We start from the raw sequence: 12,481 nt of genomic DNA, 5'->3' as shown, positions 1-12,481 counted from the left end.
CCCCACAGGGTTCTCAGTGGATGATTTTTCATAAGTAGATTCCACTCATGGTGCCCCGTGTGTGTCAGAAGAGAACTGTGCCCACAGGGTTCTCAGTGGATGATTTTTCATAAGTAGATTCCACTCATGGTGCCCCGTGTGTGTCAGAGTAGAACTGTGCTCACAGGGTTCTCAGGGGATGAGTTTTTTGAAATAGATCTCCCGGCCTTTCTTTCAAAGTGAGCTTGAGCCTCAGGCATTTCTGTGAACTCTTTTAACTCCTCAGGGATTCCCCTAAAGGCCTTCAGGTTCCTCTTCAGCAAGTTCAAGGTGCACTGAAGGAATTGGCAAAGAACAAGGCACTAGGAATTGATGCAATGACAATTGAAATATTTCAAGAAAGTGAGGCGGCACAGGAGGCACTCACTCATCAATGCCAAGAAATTTGGAAGACAACTATCTGGCCAACTGATTGGAAGAGATCTGTATTTGTGCCCATTCCAAAGAGAGGTGACCTGATGGAATGCAGAAATCATCAGACAATCTCTTTGCTATCCCATGCGAGTAAAGTTTTACTAAAGGTAATACAGAAACAGCTGCAAGCATACATTGACAGAGAACTTGCAGAGGTTCGAGCCGGATTCAGAAGAGGCCATGGAACGAGGGTCACTATGGGTCGGGATTGACTCGACGGCACATAACAACAACAACAATGATGAAAAGCGACAGTGCAGTCCTAGCCTAGGAGTTTATTAAAAAGCTGAATAGGCCCCAAAGTGGGTACAAAACCAACAGGGAGGCCATGCCTGACTAACGTGGTTTCTCAAGGGAGAAGGAGAATCCAATTGACAATCAGCACCAGGCCTCCCTTCAGCCCTCTCCTCTGGCAGCAGCCATCCCTCCGACAGCTGGCTCGGCTTCACAGCTGAGTAAGCCAGTCTTCTGCACACAGAACTCGTAGACAATACTCATATGGGGCTTTAGGGACGGAAACAGGGCACAGTTCAGGATCAGAAACAACTCAGGAGGCAGCAGATAGCCAGTGAGGAACGCCTCTTCTCTGTCATCCTGCAGGCATGCCTCACTAGTGTCTTCTGCCTCTTGGCTCAGGCAAGTCTGTAAATGCCCAAGGGCATAGTCTGCCAGCCTGCCTCCTACCTGTAGGTGCTCAGTGTACTTGGTCCATGGCCTGGGAAGTCCACAGCTGCTGCCTCTCACAGTCCATGCATGGCTCTTCTTTCTTGATGGGCCTAGGATTATCTAGTCCTGCTTCTGAGATGACTCCTTTTAACCCTAACAGAAAGGCAAAATGAACCAATCCTGGCATTAGAGTCCTATAGATCCTATTTGTATGGGCCCACCCCATACTTTGATGGGTGTTAAGAAGGCCTGGAGCCCTGGTGGGGTGTCATAGGATAAGCACTGGACTACTACCTGCAAGGTTGGTGGTTCAAACCCACCTGCTGCTCTTCAAAAATCATTTACAGGATGGCTAAGAGGCAGAACTGAGTTGACAACACTTAGCAACAACACGTCTTTAGGTAGAAAAAGTCTTATCAAGTAAATTCATGGTATCACAGGAGCTCTGATAGTGTAGTGGTTACAAATCAGGCTGCTAATCTCACAGTCACCAGTTCAAAACTACCTACTGTTCTGTGGGAGAAAGATGAGGGTTTCTGCTCCCGTAAAGATTTACAGCCTTGGAAACTCTGTACAAGGTCACCATGAGTGGAACTGAGTCCATGGCACATAACAACAACAGTGGGCTAGTCCTCCAAGATGCAAGTGAAGAACCCTTAAAACCAAAGGAAAGCAGAAAGAGGATGTCTTCACATGCCAGTCTCCATCTCTGAGAGGGTCTCTGGGCTGGAGAGTAAGAATTACGACCCACATTTGAGCGAAGAGAAACAGAGCCAGAACCTTGGACATGTGAAATAAGCAAAGAGAGGAAGCAGGAAGAGCCCCATTACATCATGGGGACTGTCATCAGTGTCATGAAATGAGATGCGTATGGACTGTGGAATGGAAAACCAACATGCTCTGTAAGTTTCCACCCAACTCACAATACAAAGTCAGAGCAGACAAGATATAAAATGCCTTTGAGAAGAATCTGGTTGCAGGATGGAGAGTAAGGTTGCAGATGAGATGATACTAGAGGTTTGGGAGAAGTACACAAACATTTGTTGTTGTTATTGTTAGGTGCCATTGAGTGAGTACCAACTGAATGAAACACTGCCCGATCCTGAGCCAACCTCACAATCATTGCTACCTTTGAAACCATTGATGCTGCCACTGTGCCAATCCATCTTGTTGGTAGTCCTCCTCTTTTCCTCTGACCTTCCACCTTACCAAACATACTCTTCTCCAGTGAGTGGTCCCTTCAGACACTATGTCCAAAGTGTGAAAGACAAACGTGGGCCATCCTGACTTCCAAGAAGCACTTTGTCTGCACTTCTTCCAACATAGATCTGTTTGTTCTTTTGGCAGCCCATGGCACTTTCAATATTCTCCTCCAACACCATAACTCAAAAGCATCAATTCTTCTACGGTCTTCCTTATTCACTATCCTACTTCGCATGCATATGAGGTTATTGAAAATACCATGGCTTGCATCAGGTGCACCTTAGTCCTTAAACTCATGATATCTTTGCCCTTCAACACTTTAAAAATGTATTTTGCAGCAGTTCTGCTCAATGCAATACATCATTTGATTTCTGGACTGCTGCTTCATGACTGTTGATGATTGATCCAAGAAGAATGAAGTCCTTGACAACTTCAGTCTTTTCTCCCTTCATAAAAATGTTGTTTATTGGTCCAGTGGTGAAGATTCTTGTTTTCTTTGCATTGAGGTGCCATCCATACTGAAGGGTTTGATCTTCATCAATAAGTATTTTAAGTCCTCTTGGCTTTCACCAAGCAAGGTTGAATTATCTGCATATTGCAAGTTGTTAATGAGTCTTCTTCCAATCCTGACGCCACATTTTTCTTCTATTACCCAGCTTCTCGGTTTATTTGCTCAGCATACAGGTTGAATAAGTATGGTGAAAGAATACAACCCTGTCACATACCTTTCTTAATTTAAACCATTCAGTGTTCTCATGTTCTGTTCAAACAACTGCCTCTTGGTCCATGTACAGATTCCTCATGAGCACAATTAAGTGTTCTGGAATACTCGTACTTCACAGTGTTGTCCATAACTTGTCATGATCCACACAATCGAATGCCTTTGTGTAGTCAGTAAAGCACAGGCAATCATCTTTCTGGTATTCTCTGCTTTCAGCTAAGATACATCTGACATCAGAAATGATATCCCTTATTCCACGTCCTCTTCTGAATCCAGCTTGAACCTCTGGAAGTTCTCTGTCAATGTGTCAATGTATGCTTGCAGCTGTTTCTGTATTACTTTTAGTAAAACTTTACTCGCATGGGATATCAAAGTGATTGTTTGATATAAAAACACATTCTGTTTTTTCACCTCTCTTTGGAATGGGCACAAATACAGATTTCTTCCAATCAGTTGGCCAGACGGTTGTCTTCCAAATTTCTTGGCATTGATGAGTGAGTGCCTCCTGTGCCCCCTCACTTTCTTATAAGATTTCAATTTTCATTCCGTCAATTGCTGGTGCTTGTTCTTTGCCAATTCCTTCAATGCACCTTTGACTTTCTCCTTCAGTATCATTGGCTCTTGATCATATGCTACCTCTTGAAATGGTTGAACATCAACCATTTCCTTTTGGCACAGTAGCTCTGTGTATTCCTCCCATTTTCTCTTGATGCTTTCTGCATCATTCAATAATTTTCCCATAGACTCCATCAATACTGCAAGTTGAGGTTTAAATTTTTTCATCAGTTTCCTCAGCTTGGTGTGTTCTCTAACTCCAGGTGTTTGCACATTTTGTTATAATATTTGACTTTGTCTTCTCAGGACAAAAATTAGCAAGAGCTGCATTTGATAAGGAGTCCTGGTGTGATACTGTAGGATCAGCACTGGACTGTGAACCACAAGATCAGAAGTTCAGACCCACTAGCTGCTCCTTGGAAACTCTGTATTGGGTCGCTATGAGTCGGAATTGACTTGACGGCACTTGACAACAAAACATTTGATAAAGTGTAAGTCCTGGTAGCGCAGTGGTTACAAATCGGGCTGCAAACCTTCAGGTCAGCAGTTCGAAACCACCAGCTGTCCCGCAGCAGAAAGATGAGGCTTTCTGCTCCCGTAAAGATTTATAGCCTCGGAAACTCTGTACAGACTCGCTATGAGTCGGAACCGACTCCACGGCACATAACAACAACAACAACATGTAGAATAAACTTCAGAAACATTAACTATTATTACAGTTAAACTTTTGTTTAGCAATAAAAACATTGTCACAAATGAATATATATATATATTTTAAAAAGATAAATCTTTTCAAGATAATTATAGTTTTCTCCCTGCAAAAACAGATAGTAAGTCCAGATGGATTTGAAAGATATTTTTCCTGTAATTATAAAAAAATACTTATTTTTGTTCTGTGTGGGTTCGGCATTGAGCTGCTAGTCCTAAGGTTCATGGTGCAAACCTACCAGCTGGTCCGAGGGAGAACAATGAGGCTGTCTCTTCCTATTGAGATGTACAGTCTGTGGAACCTTGTATGGGGTCGGGATGGGTCAGAAGTGACGTGATAGCAGGGAGTTCAGTTTGGGTTTTGGTTATGTAAATAGAATGGAAAGGAAAGAAAAATGGGAAGTGGAAGCGAGAAATAAAAAAACAAAACCTTTCAACATAATCCTGACACCAACATTGAAAAAGAGATAGTCTGATCCATGAAAATAAATAAGAAAATCCCTAATAAAATACTGACAAGTTGAGTAATATAAAACATTATTAACACCAGATGGCTTTTACAAAAATGTAAGCATGAAGACGTGTCCTTTTGCTACACTGTTAATGATAAATGTGGTGAGATTTCCCACATGCATTTCTAATTAGAGAAATAAAAACAGCAAGATAGATGCAGAGTGACACTTTCCCCAACATCACACGCAGTCTCTGCCTCAACCCAGTAGCCAGCATTACCCATAATGGCAAAATATAACAACCCGAAAAAGAGCACCTTCATACTTAGAACAGTTGTTTGTTTTGTTTTTAAATAAGTCAGCAAGCATAATGTTTGAAATACTGTTTTATCAGAATCACTTGTGAGGTTTGTTTTAAAAAAATTTTTTTATGAAGGTGTGTGTTTATCTACAATTATCGTTGGTTCAAAACCACAAGCTTCATCTCACAAAAAGGATGAGGCAGAATGCTTCTGGAAAGAACGACAGCTTGGAAACCCTTGAAAACTCACAGGGTCGTTCTACTGTGTCCTAGGGTCTCTGTCTTAGGCTGGGTTCTCTGGAGAAACAAAACCAGTGATGCTTATATATATATATACAAAGACAAGGTCATATAAACGAAGTGGCTCACACAGTCCCAAGTCTGTGGGTCACACGTCAGGCTGAAGTCTTTGCACTTTCGTAACTGCAGGGTTGATGAACCAAGATCAGCAGGTCAGACCATAGGCAGGCAGGTTGGGCAGATGGCAAGCAATAGGGCAGGCCACTGTCCAACAAAGTGGAGGTCAGGTGATGAGCCAGACGCAAGAGCCAGACCCAGCAGAAAGCAGCAAGCTTTGCCCAAGTGTCCAATATATTGGAAGCAGGCCACACCACAGAGGAAACATCCTTCAGCTGACTGACTGCTCCTAGCTGGTCTCATCATGGAAGTGACTGCATTTTATTAGATCTCTTCCATCCACTGCGAATCCTGGTCCAGTTGTTTGTCACAAAACCTTAACTATCACAGTGGCCGTCAGTCAGAATTGACATCATCGCAGTGGATTTGGTTTAGGCTTGTTAGACGTGGTTTTTATGGAGTTCCTGCATGGTGCAAACAGTTAAGCATTGGGCTACTAACCGAAAAGTTGGTGGTTCAGATCTACCCAGAAACACCCTGGAAGAAAAGCCTGGTATTCTAATTCTGGAAAAGAAGCCAATGCAAATACTCAAGGGGGCGCCACGAGTAAGAGCTGACTGAATGGACGCTGGTTTGGGGCTTGTTTATCATGAAGCGGGCGTGGTGCAGACACCTCTGAGAGACAAGAATGACCAAAGGAAGTTTAGTTGTTGAAGACACCAACTAGCATGTACCACAGCTCCCACGGGAGAATGTGCTTTATGGAAAACTGGGACGATATTGAAAGCCCATGTTGGTACAGTCTTTACATCAGTGTTGATTAGAGCATGCTCAGGGCATGAGCAAGTGCTCACGGTACAATACTTAGTGAAAACAGGATGCTTTTAGCTCCTCCCACTGCTGTGAGTAGATTTCAGCTTGTTGTTGTGAAGTATTGTCGAGCCTGTTCCTACTCAAAGCGACCCCACACAGGGTTTGAACTGCCGCTCTTGTGGTCTGTAGTCCAGTGCTGAGCCTACAGCGCCACCCCAGGAGTCCATACTGACCCTGTGCATATACGGAAATACTCATTGCCATCAAGTTCTGCCTCATCGTATAGCTGTTGGCAGAGTACAGCCACCCCATTGAGGCTCCAAAGCTGTAACCCGTATGGAAGTAAAGCCCCGTCTTTCTCTCCTGGAGTGGCTGGTGGGCTTGAACTGCAGTCTTTCGGTCAGTAACTGGTTTCTTTAACCACCATAGCGCCGGGGCGTTTTTCACATCTATGCACCACACCCAAGCCCACAGCCATCATGGTGATTCTGGTTAGAGCACACTTCTATAGGGTTTCCGACACTCTAAATCTTTATGTGAGCTGTCTCATCTTTCTCCCAAGGAGCAACTGGTGAGTTTGAACCTTTGACCTTGCCCTTAGCAGCCAGCACCTAATGTACAGGGTCAGCAGGGATCCTTTTTCGTGTCTATAAAAATCAACTGCCATCAAGTTGAATTTGTTTCATAGGGTTTCCCAGAGTAAATTGGAGCAGGGGGGAGGTTTGAACTGCAAACCTAGTGGTTAGTAGTCCAGTGCTTATCTCTGAGTACCACCAGGGATGCTTCTTTTCATGTCTATTTTTAAGTGCCGTCAAGTACGTTCCAACTCATAGTGACCCAATATGACAGGGTGCAACAGCCCCGTAGGATTTCCTAGGCTTCATGATGCTAAGTGTTACCAAGTCTGTTCCAACTCACAGACACTTACATGGGGTTTTTCTTGAGTGGCTGGCAAGTTTGAATCTCTGACCTTAAGGTTAGCAGTCCAATTCTTATCCTACAATGCTACAGCAGGATCCATATGTAAATATATATGTATGCATACATAAACCATATTATCCTACAGTGTATTTAATTGATATGTGGTGGTTGGTGGTTATGTGCCGTGAAGTCGGTTCTGACCCATAGCGACCCTGTATAGGATTTCCGAGGCTGTAAATCTTTGCAGAGCTGAAAGCCTCATCTTTCTCCTGAGGAACCGCTGGTAGTTTCGAACTGCTGACCTTGAGTCTGATTCTGAACCACTAGGCTATAAGGACTCCTAATTGAAATGTGGTAAATTATTATCAGAAAAAACTGCTAAATGTGATCTTTCCTCCACTTTTCACAATGACAGTGTGTATTTCGAGTCCTGGTGTGGCGCTGTAGGATCAGCACTGGACTGCCAACCACAAGGTCAGCGGTTCAAACCCACAAGCGGCTCCATGGCAACCCTATGCAGGGTTGCTACTGCACACTAAACAGCCCCATATGGTTTCTACGGCTGTCATCCTGAGGAGAGATTGCTCCATCTTCCTCCTTCAGATCGGCTAGTGGGTTCCATCCACCGACCTTTCAGTTAGCAGCTCAGCGCTTAGCCACTGCGCCACCAGGCCTCGCTGGAAAAGTGCAAATGCTTCCTATTTCCTCAATCCGGGAGAGTCAGGCGCTTTCATGGTGTGTCTCGTTCCTGGTCCGAATGTTTAGCTAACACGTGGGGAATGTAACTTGCCATCTGCAAACTGGATCTGAGGACCCTCTGTCTCTGGGGGATGGCTATTAGAATATTTGCTTTGCAAATTGATTTTTCAGAGCCAACATTCCAGGCTTCAGTGGCTAAAACAGACTCAAAGCTAAGCTGAGATGGAGAGAGCCATTTGGTAATTAGGTTTGTCAAAACCATGACCTTGTTCCTTGGAAGTGTGTGAGGAAGCACAAACTGGGTACTGTGGAGGTTAATCCCAGGGAGTGGGATGTTTGTGATTCAGAAGGAAAAAAGAAAAACACCTAAATTAAAATGCTTCCCCCTACGCAGTGGCCGGTTCGGAGTTCAAAGCGCTGGCAGCTTTTTGAGACGGTTTGAAGATTTCTCACGCTTGTACTGCTTGTCGTGAGTCAGAGTGGGTAACTGGATTGTAATTAGTTCCTTCTTCACTACTTGGCTCTAAGATTAATATCTAATTTTTATAAAAGAATCTAACAGAGTATGGTGGAGGAGTCGGTTCCAGCTTAGAGCAGCCCTGTATGGGGTTTCTGAGGCTGTAATCTTTACGGGAACAGAAAGCCTCATCTTTCTCCTGAGGAACCGCTGGTAGTTTTGAACTGTTGACCTTGAGGTTAGCAGCCCGACTCATAAGCACTATGCTACCAGAGCTCCTTATGCTAGCCTTGTAGGCTATCTTTCAGTGTCTCTGGGTCGGTTAGCCCTGTGTTTCTACTTCAGGGACATTTTCCTGACCTTTAGTCCCATTTTACTTCTTTTTTTTTTTTTAGTTTTTATTGTGAATTAAGTGATAATTTACACAGGAGAACAATAGCTTTACATTCATCCTATCGTATTTTGTTTCATTGCAATGATTACAATCCCCTCCATGCATTATCAAACAACCAAAGGGCACACCCCACAAGCCTGCCCCTCCCTCCGCCACTGCCATCAACTCACAGACCCTCTCTCTGAGTCCAGAGTCCCACCCAGCCACTCCATCTCTCCACATCATTGTCTCTGCCTCCATCTCTGGCATCACTGTTTCTCTGGGTAGGGTTCCGCACTTCCCTCTTCTCCCTTCATGGTCCCAGGGACCTCAGCTCCTGGACTGCAAAGTCAACCACTCTCCTCCTTTTATTACAAAATGTCTACCTTCACATTTCCAACATGCACAGTCAGTCCTGATAGCAATTATTCACTATTGAACCACAAGAGTCTTATCCCCATCTCCTTTTATCAGCCCTGTCTGGACAGGTTGGAAACCACTCGGTGGAGATTCTATCTTCCCCCGCACCCTCTGGAACAAGACTCCCTCTTGAAAGCTTGTAAGCCAGTCACTTCTTGCCTTTGTATCTCCCCCTCCCCTTTTGGGTATCCAATGTCTAAATTGCCCATCTCTGTCAACCCTACGTACCGAGGGCATGGGAATGATCCTCACTGTAAAGATTTGTTCCCTCTTTTGAGCTACTACATCCATAAGTATAGGTCTCGTTCATCAAATTGTAGCAGATTTCTCTTTTTTTCCTCTTCTTTCTTCTTCCAGTCGACTTCTGATCATCCAGCCATTGAAGCCAGGTCAAATGGTACTATCTGCAAGCATCTTCCCTCACTTCATATCAGCTGGACACTTCATTCTCTGCTCTAGTCCTCTGTGGCCATGTCCCTGTCCCTGGGCCCAGGAGTCCCCAGATTTCGCCATATTGCTGGCCAACCAGGTCTCAGTCAAGGTTAACAGGAGTCAATTGAATGTGGTCAGACTTAGCTCACAGCTTCATTGCTGTTTTTCCCTCACTTCCGTTTATTGGTAGGCCAACGTGGTCACCAGCCAGACCACATGCCTGCTCGTGTATTTCCCTGGACTTATCAAGACTGCTCAGTTTTGAAAGTGGGATTTGCCCTGAGGGGACCCGACTGCTTGCATTGATGGCTCCCAGGTGAACAACTTGCTTGTTCTTGTACTTGTCTATCAGACTGCCATTCTTGTTTTTGATTTGTCCTGCTGGTCTTTATTTCAAGAAGTATCTTTTGTTCTTCTAGCCAATCCAGCCTGGTCTGCTTGTCCTTTCAAGTGGAAATTTTCTACCCCAGACGATTCTGGATGGGGATCAGGATTCAACCTATGCTCTTATGCAATGCAAAGCCTCCTTCACCGGGCAAGTTTTAGCCTCATTTTAGGTATTCCAAACAGTTACAGTCTGAAGACGGACTTACAAGCTTTCTGTGGTGATGTTTCTGGCTATTCCTTTCTCTCCCCTTCAAGTGTCTATTTAATAATAGTAGGCAAGGGAAACCAAGGCTCAAAAGACAGCCAAGTATCTTAACATTATTTCCCCTCTTTTACCCATTCAAACCATGCCTCAATCCTGATATCTCAGAGCCCTGTTGTTCCAAGGTTGTGCATACATCGTTATTTACCTCTGTCCCACTTAGCATTTGCAAACCTTCCTAACTGTTCTCCCATCTGCCTTGTTCTTCCATTCCCCTCCCTCTTCTTGTGTATTGTGCACCCCACACCAGCACCCAAACTATCCTGTGTCTATTCCCTACCCTGTGCTCCATCTTTCCCTTGCTCCCCTCATCTCACCCCATACACCCCGGTAACCAGCAAATAATTGTTTTCCCCTTTTAGTGTGGATGCTTTTCCTTAATCTTTTATAATAGTGGTTCTATGCAGTACTTCTCTTTGTGTGATTTATTAATTTCACCTAGCATAATGCCCTCAAGGTTCATCCATGTTATGCGGTGGCTTGCAGCCTCCTTGTTATCCTTCAAGGTAGCATAATATTCCATTATGTGTATGTACCACAGTTTGTTTATCCATTCTTCAGTTGATGGGCACTTTGGCTGTCTCCATCATTTTGCTATTGTAAATAGTGTTGCTATGAACATTGGTGTGCATATATCTATTCTTGTTATGGCTCGTATTTCTTATGGGTAAATACCATTTAGAGGAATTGCTGGATCATAAGGTATTTCTATTTCCAAACTTCTGAGGAAGTACCATACTGTTTTCCAGAGTGGTTGGGCCATTTTGCAACCCCACCAATAATGTAAGAGGGTCCCAGTCTCTCCACATCCTCATCAGCATTTATTGCCCTCTACTTTTTGATCTTTGCTATTATTGCTGGTGTGAGATGGTATCTCATTTTTGTTTTGATTTGCATCTCTCTAATGGATAGTGATCGTGAACATTTCTTCATATGTTTGCTGGCTGCCTGGATCTCCTCCTTGGTGAAGTTTCAGTTCATGTCCTGTGCCCACTTTTCAATTGGGTTATTTGTCTTTTTCTTGTAGAGGAGTTGTAATTTCCTATATATTATAGAAATCTGTCCCTTGTCTGATGCGTCGTTGCAAAATATGTTTTTCCCACTCTGAGGGCTCCTTTTTACTCTTTTGGTGAAGTCTTTTGATGCACATACGTTTTTAATTTTTAGTATGTCCCAATCATCTATTTTGTCTACTTTTGTTTGTGTAATTTTCAAAATGTTTGGTAGTCTGGGTGTGCCCTGTATTAGAGCCTTCACATTTATTTGTTCCTATTTTTTCATTGATGGCCTTTATAATTCTGGGATTCACATTTAAGTCTTTAATCTATGCTGAGTTGGTTTTTGTATAAGACCTGAGGTAAAGGTCTTGTTTCAGTCTTTTGCATATGGCTTTCCAGTTCTGCCAGCACCATCTGTTAAAGAGACTATCTCCTCCTCATGCAATATCCTTAGGCTTTTGTCAAAAATCAGTTGGCTATATGTGGATGGGTTGATTTCTGGATTCTCCATTCTGTTCCATTGATCAGTGTATCTTTCATTGTACCAGTACCAAGCTGTTTTGACCTCTGTAGCCATGTAGTAAATTTTGAAATCAGGGAGTGAGAGGCTTCCAACTTTCTTTGTATTCTTAAGCAGTGCTTTGCTTATCCTGGGCCTCTTTCTTTTCCAAATAAAGTTTGTAATTGTCTTTTCCATCTCTTTGAAGAATGTCATTGGAATCTGGATTGGTATTGCATTATTTGTGTAAACTGCTTTGGGCAGTATTGACACTTTCACAATGTTAAGTCTTCCTATCCTGGAGCATGGTATATTCTTCCATTTTTGTAAGTCTCTTTTGGTTTCTTATAGTTTTCTTTGTATAGGTCCTTTGATTCTCTGGTTACTTTTATTCTGAGATATTTCATCCTTTGAATAGCTATTGTAAATGGTATTTCTTTCCTAATGTCCTTTTCAGTGCCGCCATTGTTGTGATAGAGGACTTCAGCTGATTTTTGGATGTTGATCTTATACCCTGCCATTTTGCTGAATCTTCCAGTGAGGTCTAGGAGCTTTTTTACTGAATCTTTGGGGGTTTCTATGTATAGCATCATATCATCTGCAAATAGAGAGAGATTTACTTCCTCTTTGCCAATTTGTTGTTGTTGTTAAGTGCCGTCGAGTCGGTTCCGACCCTTAGCGACCCTGTACAGGGTTTCCGAGGGTGTAAATTTTTACGGGAGTAGAAAGCCTCATCTTTCTCCCGCGGAGCGGCTGGTAGTTTCGAACCGCTGACCTTAAGGTTCGCAGCCCGATTCGTAACCA

General features: G+C 43.5%; 1 protein-coding gene across 1 annotated transcript in view; it reads left to right on the top strand.

The window, feature by feature from the left end:
* TMEM132D (transmembrane protein 132D) overlaps window positions 1–12,481 on the top strand; it is a 745,873-nt gene that overhangs the window by 81,960 nt on the left and 651,432 nt on the right. The gene's annotated exons all lie outside the window — the stretch shown is intronic.

The sequence above is a fragment of the Chrysochloris asiatica genome, unplaced genomic scaffold (assembly GCF_000296735.1).
Source record: "Chrysochloris asiatica unplaced genomic scaffold, ChrAsi1.0 scaffold00261, whole genome shotgun sequence".
Classification (NCBI taxonomy): Eukaryota; Metazoa; Chordata; class Mammalia; order Afrosoricida; family Chrysochloridae; genus Chrysochloris; species Chrysochloris asiatica.
This window is presented reverse-complemented; position numbering and strand designations above follow the sequence as displayed.